A 24,667-nucleotide genomic window follows, 5' to 3' on the forward strand; every position below is an offset into this window, starting at 1 on the left:
GCAATTTTTCAATTTGTTTTTCCCTTGGTGCGAGCAATTGGAATTCATAGAAAATAAGGTCTGCTTAGCAGGAGAAGAGCCATACAGTAATGAGACACTATAATTTTATGTATAATATTAATAGTTTTAATTAAAACCTCCTTTTCTGGAACGATTTAAGTTAAAAGATTTTTAAATGTCTGTTGTAACGTTGTTGTTTGTTCGCCGACGCATTGCGAAACTCAAAGTTGTTGGATATAAACAGTTTAATTAATGAAATAATATAATCGAGTCTCTAATTGAGTGGCACAGTGAGGGGCTGGTTAATTGAGCGGAGCTGAATTTTTTGTTCTTTTCATTTCTCTAATACAATGCTGAGAACAAGAGGGTCAGGGAGATATAACTCAGCACTTGAGCTGTTGCGTAGCCAATCGTCAGCTATGTATTTTGTTCCCTTTGCTTTGGTACCCGCTGCTTTCCTCTTGTAATGCGCAGCTGGAAAAGACCCGCATGAATAAATACATTTGTTTGAAAAGCCCGTGTTCTGAAGCAGACTGTGCGGGCTTGTGCTTTCGCGCGGCAGTGGCAACAGCAACAGGCAACAGGCACGATCAATCCAATAAATTCATCATTACTAATAGTAAAAAATAAAAATATGCATTCAGGTGTAGCAGAAAAAAAATGTAAAAATACATAATTTACAAAGTATAACGAAAGAAAGGCGCACTGTTTTCGAACTTTTAAGAATAGATTTGCAGCCACTGTTGCAATACAATTGGTGCGTGAGTCAACCAAAGAAAGAGTTTGGGGGGCCAAACTCATTTGCGAGCGCTGACGTTTGATTAATAGCCAGAGGTGGAGTCTCTTTGGATACCCCAATATACGCGTGCAATTTTTGTTACGTCAGTCATGCTTAATTACCCACCTGTCTAAGGCGGCCATTGCTCTCTTCATACACAAGCGCCGATTTCTTGAGTGGGCCTTGAGCAGCATAAAACATCTGGTCTTGTGTTTCCAACACTTTAATTCGGCTAATACTTTCACTTTATCAAATGCTTTGAGAAATCCGTGTTTTTATAAATATAGCAACGCTTTTAACATTAATCAAAATATAATATCTTTGAACACGTGTTCCAACGTTGGAGCTTTTCATTTTTTTTTCAGATAAAAACGACACAAAGCGCCATGTTACTGCAGACCAAGATAAAATGCCATAATATGATAATAAAAGTTCATTACTTTTCATTACAAAAACAAATTATTTTTAACTTTTTCAGTTCCGTCCCAGAAATGTTACGATGAGATCAAAAACTTTAGTACGGAGAGCTGTGTAGCTAAAAAAATTATTGCAGCATTAAAATGCATATTGCACTGTTGTTTGTTGGTTTTTACACCTTTCAATTGGCAGCGGTAATTTATGCTGTAATATTGAAGAAAATATCGAATTAATGGCTGAAAAATGTTCTGAATTTTTATTAATCTCATCGAAATCAATTTATTGATTGCCTCAAAAATATTCCTTAATCATTGATCGAGGTTACTGCCTGTGCCAAAATTATTGTGCATATATATAATTACAATTTGTGACATTTGCCCTTCTATAAAATTGTTAAATCATTATTTACATAAATTAAAATCATAATATTATAATTGAACTCACGTGCAAACTATATAAAAAAAGTATAATCGTGCATACCGCAATTTGCGCAGTATACTATATTGATTTTCAGATCGTTCTTTTATAGCGGATAGATTGAAAAATAACTTAATAATCAAATTAATTGCACGCTGCAAGCTACTGCTGTGCATAAAACTTCTTATCAACAATCATCCTATATATAAAGCCATAAAACGCATGTAGACACACTTAAAAGCACGCGACCGCAGGCCAGAATGTATTAGGTTACTGCGTGAACCCATAAACACAATTATTCACCACTTCTCAGTGTAATTACTACCACTCGCACATCACTTGATCGGGCATTTATAAATTGATTTAATTACAAGAGAGGAGAAAAATGTGACGCCGCCGTTCAAGTCTCTGGCGTCTGGATCAACAAGTGATCGGGCCAGCTTCGTCCAACACGAGCCGCTCACAGTCAGCATTCTCCTTTCGCAAGGGAATCGGCCGTTGAGATCTCCTATTAATTTCCAGCGGCGGCAGCAGCAAATTGTAATACATAAATGCACGAGCGCGCAATCCATCATCAATATCCGCGTGTAGCTGTTTTCCCCACTTCGACGCGATTTTCGCAACTCAATTAAAAATTTTAATTAAAAGCAGCGCGGCAGCATCCGCGCCGCGGGAGAAGTCCTTTCTATAATTTTGGACGGTTTTCGCTTCTTTCGGCACGGTTCACTAGCGAAAGAGGCGAAATGTTCATTAGGCACGCAAAGTGCTGCTAATTGCGTCTCCGCTAATTAGAGATGACCGTAATTCCACGAGGCGAGATGCTTAATTAGATTAAGGAGAGAACGAACGCGCTGCTGCAGACTGGTCTTCGATCTATTGGGGGGCATGTCGATCGACTGCTGACTGCGCGCTGCCGAGCGGTAAAGCTCTCTGCTTTTCCATTCAAAACGTGCTAGCTGCACCGATTGAGGTCGACTTCTTTTTTAATTACTTTCTAAATTTAATCTCGTCCATGCTGGCTCTTGTCTCGACTACATAGACACTCTTTTAAATTCAGAAGCGCTCGCAGAAGAGGCCTTATCTGCTTCGAAAAGATGCAAATCGCCAGCCGGCGCGAAGAGCTTTGTACTTTTCAATATGAGAATGATTTACTTCCAGCAGTTGAATTTGTTATTCATATCGGCGGTGCGTAGGCGTTTTATTTTAATAAACGAGGTGTTATGTTCTCTATCCCGTCACGTTACACACAGATGCGGAGGATTTAATTGGCCTGCCGAGGCGTTCAAACAGAGGTGGATGGGTGCCAGACGCCCGAGATATGTGTGCCATTATTTACGTTTTATCACTTACACGCTCTCCGCATGTCAATTTTATCGCACTGCACATCGAGGTGACAGACCAGAGAACGGGCAGGCCAAAGGTCACGCCGGGAAAATAACTGGGAATTAATCAAGCTGTATCGCAACGCCAACATTTCGCTTACTCCACCAATCAGCGGGCGTAAACAGTGCATTTTAATGATCTACTGTTCAATTCAATTTGGCTAACGACCAAGAAACAGTTTTCATAAAATCATAAGCTTTGATAAATATTTTTTAATCAATTTAAAACTAAATATTTCCCACGGAGTAACTATTTATGTTTCAAATGAAAGAATAATTGGGCTGAATAAGAGCTCAGTCAGTTGATCTTTCCATAATAAATTAACTTAACACATAGTTTGAATTTTGCTACCTAAATTGAAGCCTTTCACTTTGAATATAAATCCAATGAAATAATAGATACAAAAAATGCAAAGGGCACAGACTGACAAGATTTAACCTATTAAGAAAATTAAGTTGACTGGAAAATGCAATTATTAAGTGAAAGCTCTAAGGTAAAGTTGCAAACATCGGTCAATATTGTTATATATAGAGGGGAAAATAATAAATATTTCCCTTCGTCATAACACTCCATATCCTATTAAATTTATCGTTGTATTTTACTATAAGAGTTTAAATAGAGAGATGCCTTAAATTCCTTTTTTTCCACCTTAACGCAGGCGTTATCAAAGTAAATTCAACTTCAACACTACATATATCTTACTATATGGTTCGGATTAATAACGCAATATATAATTATATTGAAATGTCTCTTTTATACATATGAAGAGGTGACTTAAAATCAAAGAACCTCAATACTTGTGCATTATGATTTACAACTTTTTCGTCTCCTCGGATGGAGATCTCTTAGCATATTAATACAAAACTTTCCAATTTATTTCGTCTAGCACTTATTTATCCCATTTATAATTTAAATTTTATTGCAAATGTCCAATTGTGATATCACGAAAGTCAAATTTTGACATCATAGGGATATCTGAGTGGCTTTATGTGCTACCTGCTGGGTTGCTATAGAAAACGAAACAATGAAAACATCAATAGAGATGGTGAAAATATATTTTATACTTGATGAGATAGCATAGGTACACAATATGTCGGTAATCCATCAAACCACCTCATTTTATTGGACATGAACGATCACACTTGAGTCATCACCGCTATTGATATATATTACGAAATATGTTTACTTAATAATATATAAGTGCAATTGTAGTTTTCTTATCCACTGCGCTGCTGGATGTTTAACGTAACGTGTAACGCGAGCAGCCTTAACACACGTGAATTGCATATCAGATTAGATGCATATCGCGCAAACACACATGCATATAATATACATAAAATACAAAAACATGCTGGCCTATGTACCAATGCACGAGCTGCACGGCTCGGCAGCCAGCACACTGCTCTATTTATTCAAATGCATCGGTGCATTTGGAATTATCTCTTTTGCCGCTTGCGCCACACTCGGAGAATTAATAGTCTTTATTCCGATTCTAGACCAATCATGAATTCATTTGCATGTGATTAACTGTATTTTGCCGAGTGTGTTTGGCTTGCAGAGCAAGGGCATAACATTATAATTCGTTTTATATTGTTTGTGGCGCCAAAGAAAGTGCTACTGTGTGTAGCATTCCAAATTGGTGATTATAGTGACGGTCCTTATTGAACAACTATTTACTACGTCTTTGTTTCTTATTTAATATTTACTCATTAAATTCAAATCATAATCAATAGCATTTATCTGAAAATAAATTCCTTCCCAGCACAGCCATTAACGTGTCGTCAAGCAATATAAAAATGAACTAAATTTGCCGGGGATAATAAAAATTAATTTTAAATCTAGTATGGATTTCCACAAACTTTATAAAATTTATTTTGAAAATTTATTCAAATTTGCATATTATCTAATTTGTTTTTTGGTAATTTGAAATATATTCCATCATTTAATTCACTGGCGACTTCATAAGTCTTAAAGCTTCTTAAACTTCTAAATGATGATGCATTGCTTGTCTCTTTCCACCGGTAATTTAGCAAATAATAATCAAGTTTAATTACAATATTTAAAGTCTCACATTAAAACTGCGACGTAATTAATTTCGGCTTATAAATCACGAAGATAACCGTGAGTGTGGAATCTGAAACGAGGCAACCACACACGACGAGCCATTTTCCTGCTCCAATGGCGACCTGAAACACTCCTTTGCTTTCAGGGCTCGTCACTTTTCGGCCCTGACACTTCACGGAATAACTCTCGCCCTGTAGGTAAAAAAAGGCGCTGCTGCGTTGCGAGACGTGCGCATCCCTCTCGCCGTACTGCGCGTCTCTGCGATATGGAAGAATTAATAGAGAAAAAGAGGCACTCGAGTGTGTACAGTGAGAGAGGGAGAAACATAATGTAAAACCAAATTGGTCTGCAGCTACTTTAATAATATGCTGCCAGGGCTTGATTTATGATTTCCTCAGGGTCTATTGCGCGCTCTCAGCGCAATCATGGTCTCGAGAGCAAATGAAAAACACCGCGCGCGTTTTTCATGCCTTCTTATTTTTTATTCGCTTGCACGCAGGAGGAGTGATTCCTTTTATACCTTTGGTAACACAAATATGGTGGGTAGAGTATTCAAAAGCTGATATATATGTAGAATGCCTCCATGCAAGTATAGTTAAGTTGACTGCACAAAATCAAAAGCTCCATGAAACCTTGAACAAAATATTTGGGGTTTATTTGAAACAGATTTACTATTGGAAATATATTTATTTATTTATTATTGTTTATTCTTGCTCTAATCATATACAATTAAATACAATAAGATACAATAAATTATCAGGTCATACGTAGCAAGAAAGGGCAAACAGTACTAGCGAAAAATTGCTAAAACGATCCATCACTGGTGATATCACGCCGTACTGAGCCGCAAAAAATTAAATAATGAAGGAATAATTGTTGGTTTGTTTATTACATTATCTTGGATTTGACAACGAAGATTTGAAGAGTGTTTATGCTCTTTATAATGATACACGCATAGAATATATTATTAAATGATAAAATTGAAATTATAATTTAATCAATATTTTCGAAATCATCATGGTTTGCAATTTTACACAATTAAAAAATGAGTTTGTTTTTTTATTTGGTTGAATAAGAGAATGTTGACGATATCCTGTTGGCATATGTGTTTTGGATTTGGGCGAAATTTGAAGGAGATAATATAAACCCTGTTCTGAAATAAATTTACGTTGAATTTTCAAATAATGCCATTTTTTCAGGGATACAAAGTGACAAATTAAAAATAGGTTTTACATTGATTTTGCAACTTTTGTAGGGGCTTGATGAAAGCAAAAATTTGTGGTACCTTAAATTTTCCAGGCTTTGACGCCCAACAACTAGTTATAATGACTAAAACTTAATAAATCACAAATCAAAAGACTAAAAACAAAAATGATGCACAAATTTGTAGGTATTCCCATGTATACTCTCTTTCACGACATTATATATATAATCCAATGACCATAGGTGGTGATGGGTTTTTGAAGAAAATCTGATTCAAAGTTGAAAAAAATTCAAATCCAGGTTTCTTGAAACACAATTTGCATTGCCCTAATTTCGAATAGATTTGTGATGCACTTATCATAATAAATTATTGATGCTAAAAATCCGGGTTTCCACTCCTATACCCCAGGAATAGGATTTTTTACTTCATTTATATACCTTGATCGAAACATGCCGTTTCATTTGATTTACGTCACGACACAAGAAATTAAAATCTGATCGTTATGTATATTTTTATGAAACCATATATTCGTTTGTAACACCAAATTTCGTTTAACTGTTCTGAATGCATTAGACTATCATCAAAAGTCGATTTAAAATTATTCTACAGGACTTAAGTTGGCTGAATAAAATTTATATTGTAATCAGTTCATCAAATTTCTGTACTTAAAATCTCATTTTTTGTTTGATAAGTTTTGATGTGAATCTTCTTCAAGTGTATTAACCTTTTTTCTATTCTTGTTACGATTTTGTCTGAGAACTGATTTTAATTACCACGTTGATTAATCTCCCTTCATCTCTTGTTTTGTTCCAGGTGAGTCAGCATGCAGATTAGCATTCAATTAAAATAACCGGAAAATAGAAACGAACACGACAGACCCTGAGAAAAACAATCCGCGCGCACACCCTGTCGTTTCCATATTTAAAGCGCAACATGATCGGGTGAGTTCTTTCCTTTTTTTAATTAAATCTCCGGCGTACATAAACAACAGTGCGGATAAATTCCTATGCGCGCATATTCATAATCGCTCGCGCACCTCCGCGTCGCTGAAAGGATAATTCCCGTGCAGTGTGCTTAATTAAATCTCTCAGCAGCCTTTGTGTGACTCTCTTGCTCTGGCGATTTTCTCTCGGAATGAGAAACGCCGTCAGCAACACGAGTGTAGAGGCTCTACAGAATTTCACTTGAATTTCCTCACACATGCATGAAAGAAGCAAACAATGCTCCTCCGCTACTGGACTGCAGCTCGCAGCAGAGAAGAACACGAGTGCAGAAAAGTAGTAGCTTCGGCAGCCAAGCTGCGTTGTATAAGTACATTTATGCCCGTCCGGCCGGCGGTTGTGCTGTGCGGAGTCACAAGGGCAAGAGTTGAAAGGTCGAGCATTCACTCCTTCAATGGGCAACACAGCAAACAAGATCGCTCTAGTTGGACTTGGGAGTCAAATTCATGCTGTGAGAGATAAACGAGCCATAAAGAATAATTAATAATGATTTAATCTTATTAAAAAGTTTTAAAAAATAGTTTAATTGCAAACTTATAATTTTTAAATAACTGAAATAATTTGGTAAAAAATTCATTTGGACACATTATTTATTTTAAATATTTTAAATTAGTTTTTTCAAAAGTCTGCAAAACTTTATTCATTATTTATGCAATTTCTTATATATTTTTACTTGTCAAATTAATTTGCTTTTAATTATAAATAAAATATATAATTACTAAATTTTATTGACCTACACATTTGATGTATTGATGAATAAATTTAATTGTTGTTCGATTTGATTTTTACTAAAAGTACAAGGAAATATTAATACGCGGATTGAGAACTAACTCACTTCGTCATATATTATGATAAGCCAAAAACGAGTGATTCGCGCCATGCAATTGCACCGACTCTTTTCCTGGGACGTAGTTCCCGAAATTTCCGTGTTGCGGCTAGCAGTTAGTTTCTGCTCTCAACGACAGAAGGCAACACACAAATCACATCCCACAGATAAATCTCCCCCAAGGCTGCTTGGTTCTTTCAGCCATAAAATTTTCCCCGCTGGCTCATTTTACAACAATCGGTGCTGGTGAAAAGTCCTGGCGTTTCAACACTAACCTCAAAGCCGCCGTGGCGCTCTATACAATACAACCCGCTCTTTAATTAAACTCCCAACAAAGTACTGATGGGGGTATAGCAAATCTATTTTCACTCCGATTGCAATTTTTTCATGGATTTATAAAAGGAATACTTGTCTTGCTTTAAGCAGAATAAATTAAGAAATTTCCGCGTAACACTAGAACGGTGCTAATTTGGTGAGAAGCACGCGTTTCACAGATGTGCATTGAGCCTAATCATCACTTCCACCTTCTCAAACACCATAATTACGCAAACGCGCACGGGACACACACGCATAAAACACCACTATTTAATGTGAGGTTAAGTGTATTTCAGCGGCTGCTCCCAAATAATAATTTGAGCCACGCTAATTGCCGAGAGAAATACACACCGGAGAGAAATATTCGAAGCTGCGGTGCGCCTCGCGGATTTGAATAATAATGGAGGCACAAATTGCTGTTTGATAAGCACGAATTATGTCGTGGGAATGAGAAAAGCTGTCACCATTTCACACAGACCACAATTATTTATTACACGCATGCATACGTACGTACACGGCGGCTATTTCGGGCGGTCTGGCGTGTCAGCAGCAAATAACAAAATGTTCTCTACAAACTCTCGCACCGTTGCCATGGCTAGGCGTTAAAATATGGCCAACTTCTTCAATTTTGTCAGCCAGCACGCACGGACTATGACAAAGTGAAGAACAACCACAATTTTATGTTTGATCCGACAAGCTTGATAGTGCCGCTATTTAAATCATTTTATCACTGTATAAAAATATAATTAAGCTCTAATTGACGTAAAAATTGAAACCAATGCGCTTATTCTCATAGCCTAATTTTTTTCTCTGATTGAAATCGTACATAAACGATTTCTTTAAAATCCGAAGAAACAATTTCAAGTTATACGCGCTCGCTGAAGGGAGGTATGTAGAGGCGCATAAGCGCAGAAACAGTGAAGCAGAGCCCATCTGTGCAGAGGAGAGGTCGATGGCAGAGGAGATAATAATGAAGCAGCGGCAATAAAGAAACCGAATGTGAAAGTTTTATGTCTTTGTTGGGTGTCACTGATATAACCATAAAAACCATGACCATGCCCAAGGTAAAACTGTTTTACTATTGCTTAAAACGAACCCCTCAGCTCATGAGCATTTTTTGGTGTTGACTAAAATGTGGCCAATTATAGCAAGGATATTTTTAATTTCAATAAGTTTTAATAAACATCCCAGAAAATATTGAAATAAGCCATCTGGATTATCTGGAAGTAGGAAAATCAGTTTATATTATGTCAGTGGATCAAAAGATGATTTTAGTTTTTAAAGAATCCTAAAAACCCTTCATTTTTTTAACGGTTGGCAAATAAAATAATTTTGTTTTTGTCATCTTTGAATTAAATTCGAAATAAATCAAAATATTTTTAAGTAAGTTATAGCTCACCTTCGAAATAAGCCATTTTTTTGGAACATATACTATCCAAATTAAATACCGTGTTCATTGAAATTTCATTTCAACACTTACTCCCAGACTCAGCATCAACACGGAGTCTGCCAAACCAAAAAAAGTTGGAATCCTGAGAATTCCCATTGTGTGCAAGTCCGAATTCTAACGTTTTCCCTGCCATGGCCAAACCGACGAGCTGCGTTTGAGCGGGGCCGCGGTGTTTTCGGTGACGCTGATCGATTTCTTCTGTGCTTCTTCTCTTGGCTGAGCCAATCAGTAATGCCGGGCCGTTTATCTCTGTCACTCTCTCCCTTATTGTGACGTCACACGCCGCCTGAATCATCCCCTTGGCTGCCTGCTATGCTGGCTGGCTGGCTGCTTGCATTATTATTACTTCTACTACTTCTTCTTCTTGCAAACTTTCCATCCACTCCGCCGAAACACCCCCGACTAATCCACGCACGCTGTCAGCCGCCGAGAAAATGTCACACAGCAACGAAAGCATATAAATCATGGTATTCTGAACAAAACTTGACATGCAGAAATATTCAAACTCCGCCAGCCGAGGCTCCCCCGCGCACGCAGGGGCGGAAAAACAAAAGTGTGAGCAGAGGCAGCGAGTTTCTATGCTGCTGGTATGGATGGCAGTTTTGCTGCTGAAACGCTACCTCATCTAATCTGCAAAAGTGCTCTGTTCCCTTAATCTTGAGCCGGAAACTTTGCTCAGAGTGCACTACTACAATGTCTCTATTTTTGCAATGGAAATGGTCGATGGAAACAAATTGATTGGTCCCAGTAGAAATTCACCAACAATTTTGGGAGGAGTTTATAGGAGCGACAGGCAACTGTGACTCGCGGCAATCGTGCCCAAAGTAAAATGTTCAGAATTTAATTAACTAAGAGCAGACTCGATTGTCGATTGTCATGTTATTATCTTGATATCAACACACATTTTCAATATATTCGATGCGAATTAAGCAGGAAATCAAAGATATTGTAAGCAAATACTTTAGTTAAAGTAGCATTACATTTAGGCCACAACCACCCTCAAAAGACTAAGGACGAAACTCCCCTTCCAACCTTTTTAACTTAGGGCACGATTGCCGCGGGTCACAGTTGCCTGTCACTCGTAATACCAATTAATATCAGTTACGTTTGGTTTTACGCTTTTTACTCCTCACATTTGTGCCACACGAGCGATGTTCAGGTTGGATAGAGTTTGAAAGCGCTGCTTCTATAATACAAAAATGCAAATCTAGATGCAAATTAGCTCTGGGTGATGCAAAAGTCATTAACTGGCTAGGTGCTGGTGGTTCGAATGAGAAAGCTCGCCCTCTCTCGCGCGCGCCGCAACCCGCTCTCCCGGCACCTGGAATGAATGCGAGGGCTCATTTGGTATGCACATCAGGAATAAATTTGATATTATTCCCGGCGTGAGTTGGCTGACTAGCTGCTGCACTATAATGCTGCTGGGCCCAGCAGGGCAGACGTTCGAGAGCGCAAAAGCACCTAGCATGTGCATGTCTTGGACAATTATTTCCCCGAAGGCCTTGTATCATTTTGACACCGGAGGAGCCGAGAGTAGGGAATCGTGTTCCCGCTAATCAACGCCTTGCATAAATCATCCACGCAAATTATTTTAAATTAGAGGAAGACATTCGGATCTCTCCCTCAAACACTGCCTTTCAGTGTAATTACACCACGCCGTTTACTTTTAATTATCAAACGCTCCTGATGCTGCTGCATTGGTTATTTTTTTAATATATATTTTTCTCTGGTGGACCATCTTGAATACATTTATTAAATGCGCTCATCAGACTGTGGATGAAAAATGGTTACCCGAAAGGAGAGAGTTTGCTTTTCTTCGTTACGTTGCCTCTGCTATTGACACAGGCGGCGCTTCGAAACTATTTTTACGCTCAGCTCAATTATTTAGTCTCAGGACTGAGCAGTATACTTTTGGAGCTTTCCTAACAATTACTAGATTTTTTACTCCTGTCGTCAGATTCCAATTAGACTAATTGATAGAAGTTGTTTAAGTTTACCGACATCAAAAGAAATATAAAAACAATGCTTTTTGAGGTAATTCATGAACAGTTTTAAATTATTTTACTCCAACAAAGGGAAGGCAAACCAAATCTCTCACTAGAAAATTTCTGCAGGTAATAGTTCAATTTAGCATGAATATTTCCCTCGACAAAATAAGGATTATATTTAACGCGTTCAATTAATTCTCGGTCGCTAACTATTTTTAAGCTCTTTTATGACTAACTGATTTTGATATTTTTAGGATGATGAATAAAAATGAAGGGTTATTAACTTAAAAACTAGGTATAACAATATTTAAAAATGAAATATATTATCATCTTCACAAATTTTTACTTTATATTTTATTTATTCTGATGCAGTTCACTTCCCTGAAATTTTGCCGTTTGAAACATTAATTTGTAAAAAGCATCCATATAGGACAAGTCATTCTCGATTCAAGCCAAAAGGAGGAGACTCTTCCTGACAAGCCGTGCGTCCCGTTCCAATTCTGCACGCTGCAAAACCGTCTCACTGTGTGTGATCAGATCTGCCTCCCTCGCGCCATTTTTTTCCAGCTGCCAAGCCGCGGTGCGATTTTTTCTAATCTGCACAAGAGCAGAGCTCGCAGTTTTTTTCCTTGGCCAGTGGCACGCACGCACACACGACGGCGAGTCAGAAAACGGTCCCGACGAGAGAGATGCTGTTTTTCCCCAAAGGCCAGACCAAATAATCGTCGTTTTGGCAACGTTGTTTCACAAAGAGTTTCTTGGTCTCGCGTCGGAGCTGGAGTGGTGCCAGTTGAGCATGTCACCCTGGGCCAAAACCCTCCGAATATACCTTGCAGCAGATATTATTCAGAGGCACGGCGAGCAGCATCGGCATTGGCAGTCAGTCGGTGCACACAAATAAATTATCCAGCGGTGGCGGCGGCGGCGTGCTCATCCTCTCTATTAAGCTGTTGATGCGGCCAGCAGACACTGAAAATTTTAATTGATTTTAATTGGGCGGTGACGCATCATTTTGGCTATGTGCGACGTGGATTGGGCCTCAACAAAGTCATATTACATTAAACAAATGGTTTTAATACTTTTTTAGGTTTACAGCTAAAATACTGCGCACATATTTTAATAATATATTTATTCATTGAATTAGACGATAGCTTTCTACAAGAAAAATTTAATTCTTGGTAATAGCATCTTATGGAAAGTCATAACTGAAGTTTAAATTTTAATTGAAAAGTTGACAAAAAGCTTTATTTTCATTTTCTGTTTCAAAAGATCACGAAAAGTATTTTTCAATCATTTTTTATCAAAAACTATTAATAAAAAAAAATAATTGAAAAGTATTATTGAAATGCAATTTTCTAAGTACTTGTTTCACATCTTAGTTTTTCACTGGCATTATTCCTGATAAAATAAATGAAATTAATACATCAGCCAGAGCCATATCTTTTTCAATATTTCTATAGACCGTAATTAAGGTGGAATTTCGTTACACTTTGCTTCTTTTTCTGTTATTGCTCAGTTGGTTTCTGCGCTCGCAGGAAGAGCAATATGTCTACATTTCAATAACAAAAAGAGCTTTGGCCGAATTTGAATTTGAAAGGGTTGAGCAGCTCGATGGCCTTTGTGAGGAAAAGCAGCAGCCGCGGCAGCAGTCGGTTTTCTTATTCTTTTTTACTCGCTGCTGGTTGGCTGCCCCTTAATGAAGTTTTGAGACGAGACTGACAGGCATTAAGCATTCAGCCGACCAGCAGAGAATAATACAAAGTTTAAAAAAAGGAAAGCTCCTTCCTGGCACATGAAGGATGGACCCAAATTAATCAAACGTACCTTCATCAAAAATTACTAAATATATATACAGGCGCGCACATGTGCCGTGAGAGGGACCCAGCCTTGCTCATTTGTTTTCTGGCGTGCTGACTTCATTTTTGGATCCGCTCCTCCTCCTCCACCTCCTTTTCACAACAGCCGATCTCGCCATCCACCACGAGAGCTGAAACAGTCAGTTGATTATCAAATAAATTGCTCTTAACTATCATGGTAAAACTCTCGCAATGTGAAGAACATAGTGTTGAACACACAATAGCATTTTAGATGTTACATGGGCTAAAATATAATAAAATGATTTATCGAAAAATAATAAATCTTGTATAGAAATATTACACTAACTTTCGATTTCATGCTCTGTCCTCTGTCGCAGGGAAATAATGCTTTTCCTCTCCAGTTTTTTTCCAGGCACACAATTCTGCTGTTATCTTATGTTTGCGCTCCTTTTTTGCATTCATCCTTAGATCTTTAAAAACTTCCGCTCTTTTGTGCAGAATTCACTTTTGTTCATTCCAAACAATGATGTAATGCAATGGTAATTCAAAGTTCTACCCCAAGAAAAAAAATCACCCCCGCCAACATTTCTAACCTTCAATTCGTCAAACCATTGTCACTTTTACATTAGAACATGAGCGTATAGGAACACACGCTGAGCTGAGAAAAATTTCACCTGATTCTTATATTTTCTTTCGCTCTCAAAGAAGTCTCAGCGGCAGTCCGCGCTGCCCAGGAGGATGTCATCATTAGATAAAATTACTCTTCCTAGCTCGCATGCAAGCACGCAGGCCATTTTATATGTGCGAGATGATTAAACGAATGTCAGACTTAAAAATGACGCGACGCGCTCTCCCCATTTGAGTGATTTACCTGGGCAGGCAGTGACACATTGTGTGGAACATCCTCGCTCCCTGACACTGACTGATTCTCAGATATTTTCAAAGGGGGCCTAGGCTGAGCTTGAAAAATCATCGCGTACTCCTTCTTATTGGCTCCTTTTTCGCTTTGGATTCCAAAGAGAGGGATGAACCGTCATCAGTAAGCGTGGCCGGGGGTCGACACTGCCGCCGTTTGCTGGAAATAAAATAAATGTTACTCGCTTTTGGATTGAGCAGTATACAATAGGACATTTATTTTGTCCTTTGAGGGGAGGAAAAGAACGCCTTTTTACAATGAGTCGGACGAATAGAAAAATCGGTGGGCTCTTTTATACGAATGTTTTTAAGTTTTAGATTTTTAATAGGCATCTAGTTCATATTGTGGTGTTATAGTAACGATCAACAAATTAGAATCCCTTTTTTTACCACGAATCGTTAATTTACAATTAAATATGATTGAAAAAATACTTTTTTTGCTTTCACCAGCCCTTCCCAAAAAGTATAAATCATGTATTTTGTGCACGTCTTTAAACAATTTGTACAATCTTTCAAGGGACAATATTGCTCATTATTATAAAGTCCGCGTTTTTTGTCGCTCGCGCTTAGAGCTCTTTTCTCTTCTTTTTAATATGATTTATTGCAGCCTTGCTAACATGCTGAATTAAATAAAAAGCTGGGTTGAAAAAGAAAAGTGTCTTCAGCAGCTAGCGGTTCCCTTTGTGAGCGTCTATTCTATTAGAGATGTTCATCTTTTTTCTTTTGTGATTTTCGCCCCTCGCACTTCTTTTTTGCATCTCGCTGCTGCCTCGGGGCGGCCATCCTACAAAGCGGTCCCTCGCAGAGGAACAGATTCAACTAAACTGACGTTGCTTTTTCACCGCTTCGCCGGGAAATATGCTCATTTTTTCTCCGCCGCGATCGCTAAAATTAGCAGCGTCGGTACGCACGCTTAATGAACGTGTGAAACATGTGCCTTAAAAAATTGGTGCTGTCCCCGATCTCCGGCTGCGCCACTAATCAATGTCTCACTGCGTCTGATTAGTCCTTGTCTCTTTAGGGCTCATTTTTATCAAACCGAAATAGAACACACACGCTTAACTCACCCCACGCCGGCAAAGGTTGAAAAAATGTTTAGAGCTAAAAGATAGGACTTAGAGCTGTGGGAATTAATCTACAGAATTTAACGGCAGTTATAACCTTTTTTAATAAACTGTCCCCATCTGAAAATTTCTAATTTTGTTTGGGATTAATTTTTTGATTTCTTACATCCTCGGAAAATTTATTATTAATTACAAAGTAAGTATATTCACACCAATACAATTTTTTTCACTATTTTACAAATTTAAATCCTGCAGTTATGGTTGTTAGTAAATTAAAAATAGCTGGTAAATTAAGGAAATTTTGATTCCGGAACAGGTTACGACGAGAATAACTTTTTCAAGAATGGGAAAATTCAGGACGTTGTACTCTTGATATGCTCTCAATATATATGTATATACGTTGTATTTGATAACAATAATAACAAAGATCTCTAGGGAAACACGAATACTCCAAAAGAAAAATGAAACTTCATTCGATAGAAACATCATTGTAAATTTAAATTCATTAATTATCATTGCAAATTTAAATTTGCAATTGGTCTAATATAGCTTATTCGCACGTACATGCCAAGCAATAAATCACGTTGGCGCATTGGCCGTTATATGCGCGAAATGAATTTGGTGATGGCGCGATTGATGTGTGTTTCCAGCTGGGGTGAATTTATTTATAACTGCTTTTCGCCGGTGATGAGGTCGAGGTGGCGAGAGAGATAAGCCTTTTCCGCATACACTTTTATACATGCATATACAGAGGAGCCGTGTGTGCACGCCATGGCACCGCCAGTCAGCGAGCAAATCCAATGTGCTGAGCCGTGCGCACAAAAAGTCGACTCGGAGCAAGACATATGGGCAGGAATACACGAACCAAACAATCACACGTGAAAGCAAAAGTTATCGGCTCGAAAGGTCTGGCTGCAAAACAAAATTGGCGCAGAGTTTGAATTATATTTTATGTGTACCGTTTTCTAGCGTTTATATGTGTTCGAATGATGGATTGGCGTCTTTTAAATTGAGTGCACGCGATGGAAATTATATTACGACGCAGAAGGCTCTGCAAGGTGAGATTTTTTATTTAGAAACATTTTCTGGACTGTTTCCACGAACCAATATGTGTAATAATTTTTGAATTGGCTCTGCTATAGGTATGTCAAATAATTTATCACAAATACCGTCTTAATCCAGTAACAAAAGACTCCATTTTTCTATCATTCTCAGAGCGGCTTTGTTTGTTAGCAGTGCGTGTAACGTTTTGAAAAATTGATTTGAAACTTCTCCATATACCTGCATATGGCATTTAGACAGCTTCCAGAGCCCACCGATAAATTATATTCCCTCTGCTATAGCAAGGTCAAAAATCATGGGTCCAACTAAATAATGTCTTCATTATATGCTGTAATGCGCGAGGTTAAATCAGGGGGCCAACACACATATCTCGGATGGAAAAAAGGCATTTTATTCAGCAGCAACCATGTGCACCACAGAGAAGAACAGAGCGAACCGACCGGCGGCGCAGACTGCAGATATTATATGAAAGCTTTACAGGGCTGAGCTATCATTTCGTGCCGGCGAGCCATAAATCTTGGCCAGCCTGGATGCACGAGGCCTTTCTCTGATGATATTTTCAAAAACCACCCCACAACACACACCCACAGCGAATAAAAAATACCCCAACAAGGCATACATAATAATAGAGTATTAGTTAGTTGCTCGGCGCGCCGGGGAACGCATACAACTCTCACCGTGGCAGGGAAATTTTTTAAACGTGGCCAGGTGCTTGTGACGCTTACTGTGTGTTTCTCAACAAGGAAAAGTGTCGGAACAGAAATTCCTCCTTCGCCCCTGCCATATTGAAATGAAATTTTCGATGATGAATCTGTGGGAAATTTTGCACCTGCTGGCCAGCCGCATTTTTAGACTTTAGGTCTCTGCTCTAAAACAGGACTGTTTATCAATTTAATTTAACTCATACGTAACGTTGGATCAGAATAAAAAAAATCAACAGCTACTCTTTCAATTAATCAATATTGCAATTGCATTGCAAAATGAAGACAACACCCCAGTAATAGCTGCTGCGAGTAAAATCTGATAAGGTCAACACGAACCTAATTACTGCCAGCGAGTCTTTCGCAAACGCGTTGAAAATATTATTAACGCCTTCTTTCCTTTATTCTTCAGGTTTTCCAATGAACAACACAAAGTACTTTTGCTTTGCTCTGCTTTTATCGCGCCGACCAATCAGATTGCCCACAACTCAATTCGTTTCAAAAAGGCACCAGACTGTTATTCACTGGCCCTCTGCTTGCCTCTTGGTCTGTGTCGATCATTTCAGGGCGTGGTGCGGCTTGCGTGGTGCGTGCATATCTGCCAGTTATCATCAGAAAAAGGAGCAGCAATTATGTGTATTTAGAGAGTGTGCTCGGCGGCGGCGTGCTGCCCTGACCCTCGGCGTTTCGGAAAAGCCTTTTCCCATCGCGATAGCCACGGCCAGAAAAGCAGCAGAAATTAAAGTGTGCGGGAAAATTGAATACAGTTTTGAATTAGCACGCCATTCTCGGAATTTATTACTCCTACGATTGTGTCTGGCTCATGAATATGGAAGCTGCCAAATGAACTAATATGACATGGGTGTAGAGGTTGTAAATGTAAATATGCTGCTATTTTCATAATAACAACTGCTGCTGTTTGTTGTTTGAGTGAACTTGGGCACATTAATTAGCAACAGAACTGTTTAAGGCCTATATTTATTTAAAAAAGATTTCCGTCTTTCATAATTAATTTAACTGAAAAATAATACCAAATATTTTTAATAATGGTTTGATCTCAACCAATTGCACTTAAATTAAAATTAGTTCGATCATCATGTGGGTAATTTGTTTTTCATCAGGCTACCAACCTTTTAAATCCGATTTGTATCATTAAAAAAAATTAGTGGCTTTATTAAAAAGCAGCGCGTCATACGCCGTTCAAGCCTTTAATTTATATTTTTGGTTGCGTTGATGGCTGTTAGATTTTTCAACACGCATTCAGGCCCACCACCAAAGGGCTTCTCGCAGCGTTTTTCACGAGGACCTTTTTTATCTCCCTTCTGCCATTCCTCGCCGCAATTCGCCTTTGAATTATTGGAAGTCATTGAACAGCAGCATTTCTCATCTCCGATTTTTCCGCGCAGCCCTATCTGATCTGTTGGTGTGTGGTCCGCACCGCTTGTGTTTGTGACTTGGGCCGGGCTTTAACTTGGATTAATCGATTTCATTTGTACAAAAGATCGCGCGCGTGGAGAGCCTGCCAGCAGAAAGCGGCGGCTGTATTTCCCCGTCTTTGGTATTTTGAAAAGCAAGCGACGCACGAACTTGGGAGGAAAGCAGCCGGCATTTCAGTATGAAAGAACGATGAAAAGAGAGCAAAGAGCAGGAGGTGCGCCTGAAGAAAATCTGTTTGTGAAAAAGCTAGGTATTTACAGCGGAAAATATAAATAAAAGTCACTCTGCTCTCTTCGCCCGAGGTTGGGATCATCTTTTATAAGCGCGTGGTGGCATTTTTGCATGAACAGAGGAGAGAAGGTTTTTCGCCTTCAAACCCCAGCCGGCGCGTTTCTCTCCCACTTTGAAAAGCGCGTGCTGGAATGACTACACATGCAAATCCGGATGTTAGTTTATCAAAATGAGCGTTGGAACGAATAACATTATTCACGCACCGAAGTCCTGCCGCTGAATGTTTTCTTGTAAGTAACGTGTACGATTTTACATCGAAGCGATGAAAACTAACTAAAAGGTTGTTCACTACACACGTTATAAAGCAGTGCATTCAGAATTGTGGTCTCGACCGCGCTCGTGATGAAATTAAACAGCGAAGTGCAGCATATTTGAGTGAAAAGTGCATAAATTCTATTTTACTGACATTTGCAGACCGCAAGCGTGCAACTGGCTATGTCGTTTTGATGAATTTATTTGACATTATTGTCTGCTTTTCCGAAAATTTAAATTCAAGTTGAATTACATTGTTATATGATATATAATTACATTATTAAAAGTTGTGCGCAGCTTTGAGAGTCAGAAAAACTAATGATAAATTACTATGTTTTCAAATATTTAAAACGTTATTGGAAAATTTTAAATAGTAATTTCCATCTCTGTAAACTATGTTCCTTTCAGGTAATTGAAAAATATTAACCCGGAATTACGTCTGAAACGAATTATCACTGTAATGAAAAAATCAAAGACGTTAATAGTGGTTCGCTTAATTATTTTTAGTTTATATAAAATTCTACCAGTTTCCCAGTTTTCCAAGATTTCTACTTTATTTTACTCCAGCAATATGGCTGGATTTCTGCAATTGGCTGCCAGAAATAAAAAGAAAATGCTTTGAAACTTTCAAATATCACTTTCTGCTTCAGCGCAGATATTCATTTTTGATTGAGGGTTGTCATCCCTGGGTAGAAATACGCTCGAAATTGCTCCGTGGAGTTTTCCTTTTTCATTCTCCTCGCACATTGCAGATCCAATATTTGGCCAGGAATCAGCAGCACGGCAGCAATATCTCTGCTCACTTGTGTATGAAGAGAGATAGACACAGTGAGGCAATATTTTTCCTGTCCGCTTTTGTGATGATGAAGAAAGTTTGGGAGCTGGGATTGATACAGCCAGCTGTGTTCACACCCTTCGTGCCGCTCTGCTTTATTATGGGGTGAAAAAGTGCACACGGCCGCACTTTTTGATGTCTCTTCCTTTTTCCATTTATCTGGAGCAGGATGGAAGCCACTCCGTTTTCGGCTGCTTGAAAAGTACGCGTTCTGGCGACTTCATAAAATCCACTGCTGAATAAAAATGAAAAAAAAATCAACAGAGGCCAGTAGAAAACTCGATTATCACAATCTTGACCGCAGAAGGTCGCAATCTGATGCGCAGAGAAGCCGCCCGCAATTTCCACCCCCTTTTGGGGGTGCAAGCGCACTTTTGATGAATTATTCACATCTCAATTTCATTTGGGGGCGCCGATCAGCACTCTTATTTGGGGCCGGGGCATATTCATTAGATCGCCATCGCGATACGCCAGGGGTGTATGCTGCATATTGTTGTTATGACGATTTCCTCCCTCTCCTTCTTCACGCTGGCCGCGTGTTCCAGCAAGGCGGGGGTTGAATCATGCCGGCGGCGAGGGTTCATTATTCATTATTGGCGGCGGGGCCGCTGCTCGCGCCAGGGACCCTCTTTTCCGCGCGCAGCACGTTTCACAGGAAAGTGCGTGCGTTGAGGATCGGGAACAGGATTCGGCCCAGAAGTCGACTTCCGGCCAGCGAAATGTATGAGAAAGAGGGCGAGAAAAAACTCGTTTCTGCCGCTGCCACGCAACACTATGCTGAGCGATAAGCGACGCCCGGGAGGGAATATGGACACAAAATTCATTTTGAAATGGAAATGCTGTGTTCGTGTAGAGCTGCAATTAATTCAAGTTCGAAATAAACAGCATTTTTTTTAAATTGAAAAAATTATTAAAAGAAGTCATCTGAAAAATTTAATGATTTTATAAAATTTGTAAAATTAATTGTTTCTGTAGCGAATTACTTAGTTGGTTACTATATTTTCTAAAATATTTAAAATAAAAAAAAGGGAAAATATGAAACAAAGTGATTTTAAATCTCTGTTAGGTGGAGATTTTGAGCTTCATAAAGCTGCCATTTCCAAAAAGCATTCCCGAGACACCCTCACAGCGCTCTCATCCCTTATTCCAGCGCAGCTTCGTACAAACGCCACCGCTCATTGTCTCCTACTTACAGTCTAATTTCCTTAAAAGCTCTAAATTCAGCGAAATCCTGCCTGTTCACTCCATGCTTCCCGCACGCTCTTTTCTCTCTACCCTCGTTTTAAAAATCGCAGCCCTCGCACCGCCACGGCTATGTATGTACGTATAATAATAATTCGGTGCTGCCCTTTGGCTCGGCGTGGCTGGCGTGCTGCTGGTGAAGTAGCAGCTCTAGGTTTTGCCGGCAGCAAGACTGATGTCGTCCCCCGAGAGCGTACAATAAGAGCGAGGCCTCCGCTAACATGGTCGCTTGATTTCGACTTGGCTAAACCCCATCTCATGGGACGCTAGGGGCTGTGTCTGCATGGATGCCCACCGGGGCTTGAGGGGCGGCTAACTCGGCGTCACACTCAGAGACGCTCTGCATTATAATGCAGACCGGGTCAAAGGTAAAAAGTAAAACTAAAAACTCATCCTGACTTCTGCACATTGATATGTCAAAATTAAATTACAAAAAGTGCGCTTTCTTCCCTTTTTGGACCCATTCAGTTTGTTTTTTATACTAAAAATTGGGATATTTCAAATATAAAAATCATTTACCAATTTTTTATTATAAATAAAATTTCCTACCAGTGAAAACTTTATTTTACACAATCTTCACTTATTATCAATTTTCCCTTATCCATTTATTCCTGTTGAGTAGACACAAATTTATAAAACTTATGAAATTATTCCCTCAGTCGTCGCCAAAGTTCGCACGATCGCATGAATTGAGCCTCGTGATTAAAGAACCATCAATAATGTGAATACAGAAGCGAGCGAGGGTGGCTGCATGGCTAGCCAGGCAGCAGCCAACCAACCCTCTCTAACTCACTCACTCTGTGTGTGTTGAAGTTGAGCAAGTGCTTTCTGCGACGCCGTAAATCAATACTGGTGTGCACCGTGGAGAGTGACTATGGCTCTGTGCGTCGCACCCCCTGGCCCCGCCCCCACCCCGGCTGCCAACGTCGGTTTCCCACTTCATAGAAATTGAGTTTCAACCCCTGGAGGAAAAGCGGGCTGCTTTTTTCCTTCCCTGCTCGCCCGGCGTTGCCGAGCGGCCGGGCAACCTTTCCCTATTTTTTGCCAAAACTTTCCCAACAACATCTCTCCGCCACTTTTACTTTTATTGCGCTCCAATGAGTTGGGCCTGCGAAAGAAACTCTTCGGGCTGATCGGAAATAAAGCCTGGCATCCCCAAGGGGGTGGAGATCGGTTGCTTGAAAGGCAATTCTTCTTTCAACGGGGCGTCCTCCAAACTTTTTAATTCGTTTATATTTAAATCGGATCAATCAGGGAGTTTTGGTTTTTCAAAAATCGGGAGTTCAAAATAAAAATCATTTGCAATGCTGCAAAATGATTTTTGCTGCTCCGCAAATAATTATATTATATTTTCCGAAATCAATTGTTTTACAGCGTAGTAATTGTTTTTTAAATAACTATTTGTGCAAGGTTCGAATTACAAACTAAAATTTTGACGGTGAATACCCAGTTATATTATATACTCCGGTGCATATAAACAGAAAATCCTTTTTTTGCTATAGGATATTTTCAATATTTCAAATTTAATTGATTTCTTAAATTGCTGTAAAATATGGAGCATTTTCTAAATTTTCATTTCTTTCAACTTGCTGTTTTTTCTGTAGCTTTATTTTGTGACGGCCTTTTATGCTTTCCAAATTAAATTTCGTAGAGCCTTCTGGACATTCGAGTTCCGTTCAATCATCTCTGGCTTTCGTTCGTTCCTTCTTGCTATCAGAATTTCAATTATGACTCACAGAGTGCATGTTTCATCGGAGTGAAATAATATTAACTGATACTGCTCTAGAGCATGTACTGTACATTTTCATTGCTGCTGAGATAATGCAAAGGGTCATTTATCATTGCGGGGCATAAAAATACATTTAGCTGAGCAGACTATGGCTTGCTGCTGCCGCGTCTGGACTGAAAAGTTAAAGTGGATATTACAACTTGTTTTTGGGCTGTTTCATGTGAATAAGATGTGATTCTTAGGAGCGAAAGCACAGTCCTGCGCGCAGTTCTTTTCTCCTTATTACAAATATACATGCATAAAAAGAAGACTTCTTGAATGCTCTACACACACCGATCTTCCGAAAGAGAATAGGAAAAGGGGGCGAGCGAGCGAGGAGGAGGCAGCCAGTTGGGAAATGATTTACGGAGCTTCTTTATGGGTGAAAATGTCGTGAATTTATTTTTACTACTGCGTAATGCCTGCATGATGAATATACTCTTTCTTTCAGCAGCGAGAGCCTTAGTATAAAAAAATCGTCGCCGCCCGCTTTGCTTTTTGAGCGGAGAGGAAGAGGCAAAGAAAAGACGAAAGTGAAAATAACACACACAAAAGTATGCGCTGGCGGAGACAAGAAGCTGCGCTCTCTGCCCGCCGTCGTCGCCGACTTGCGGGCACGGCGAACGAACAGAGTGCAGGAATTAGCTCCAGTTATGAATTGTAATCGGTCTCATGAATACCAACAAATTTATTCTGCTTGCTCCGCTTTGAATTTTTGGCCAGTAAACCGCAAAATATTTTTGTTTATTTACATATTCCGCGGTACTCATTCAAGGGGAAAATAACAATGCTGCAGACTTTGGCCGAATTTTTTCTTATTTAAGAAAAAATTTGGCCAAAGAAATTTTTTTTAAAAAATATATCAGATCCCACCAAAGACGATCAACTTTCAAACTTTGGCAAATTTTAAAAGTTGATAAATCTCTAAGAAGGTTTCAAAATAATAATTAAAACACAGATTGTGTTCTTGTTCGTTGATTTGAAGTCTATATAGAGAGACTAAAAATGTTATCTCACGTCAGAATGGAGCTCTAAACGCGTATTTAATTATAGGGCTCCAGATAAGAAATCTCAATTACCGCTGGATCCTCTTTGCTCTCAATTTTCGTGTTGATGCCGAAAAATCATCTGTGTGCAGCCAATGTGAAACTGGCAATTGCGCCTCTTTTACTCTCATTGCAAAAATCGACTACCAACATAGAAGTAGAAATTGGATTTTTAATAACGATCTGTAAGGCACCGCATGTGCTGCTTAAATTGCAGCTGTGTGTACTCTTTTAATAGGAAACCAACGATTTTCTTCTTGCGCACGAGGCAGTGGTCTGTAATTTAACGAGAGGTGCGCGCAAGTTTTATCCGTTAATCATAATCATGGCCTTTGTTTTAATACCAACGAACGAACACCTGTCAATTTATGATTAATGCGCCCTCAAAAATTGA

The 24,667-nt window shown here is 39.0% G+C and overlaps 1 protein-coding gene and 1 long non-coding RNA gene across 6 annotated transcripts in view; one reads left to right on the top strand and one right to left on the bottom strand.

The window, feature by feature from the left end:
* Positions 1-24,667, top strand: part of LOC135937052 (homeotic protein antennapedia-like) — a 101,145-nt gene that overhangs the window by 35,804 nt on the left and 40,674 nt on the right. The window contains exon 1 of one of the 5 annotated variants that reach the window (XM_065480130.1): positions 7,094-7,204. The exons of the other annotated variants lie outside the window; for them this stretch is intronic. The gene's annotated coding sequence lies outside the window, so the exon portion shown is untranslated. Of the gene's footprint in view, positions 1-7,093; positions 7,205-24,667 lie in introns of those variants that run through there. 5 annotated transcript variants of the gene reach the window in all.
* Positions 12,217-14,824, bottom strand: LOC135936056 (uncharacterized). Its single transcript, XR_010574281.1, has 3 exons — positions 14,532-14,824; positions 13,668-13,830; positions 12,217-12,812 (listed from the first exon to the last, which is right to left on the bottom strand). It is a non-coding gene; the product is annotated as an uncharacterized LOC135936056 (long non-coding RNA).

This window comes from Cloeon dipterum, chromosome 2 (assembly GCF_949628265.1).
Source record: "Cloeon dipterum chromosome 2, ieCloDipt1.1, whole genome shotgun sequence".
NCBI classification, from domain to species: Eukaryota; Metazoa; Arthropoda; class Insecta; order Ephemeroptera; family Baetidae; genus Cloeon; species Cloeon dipterum.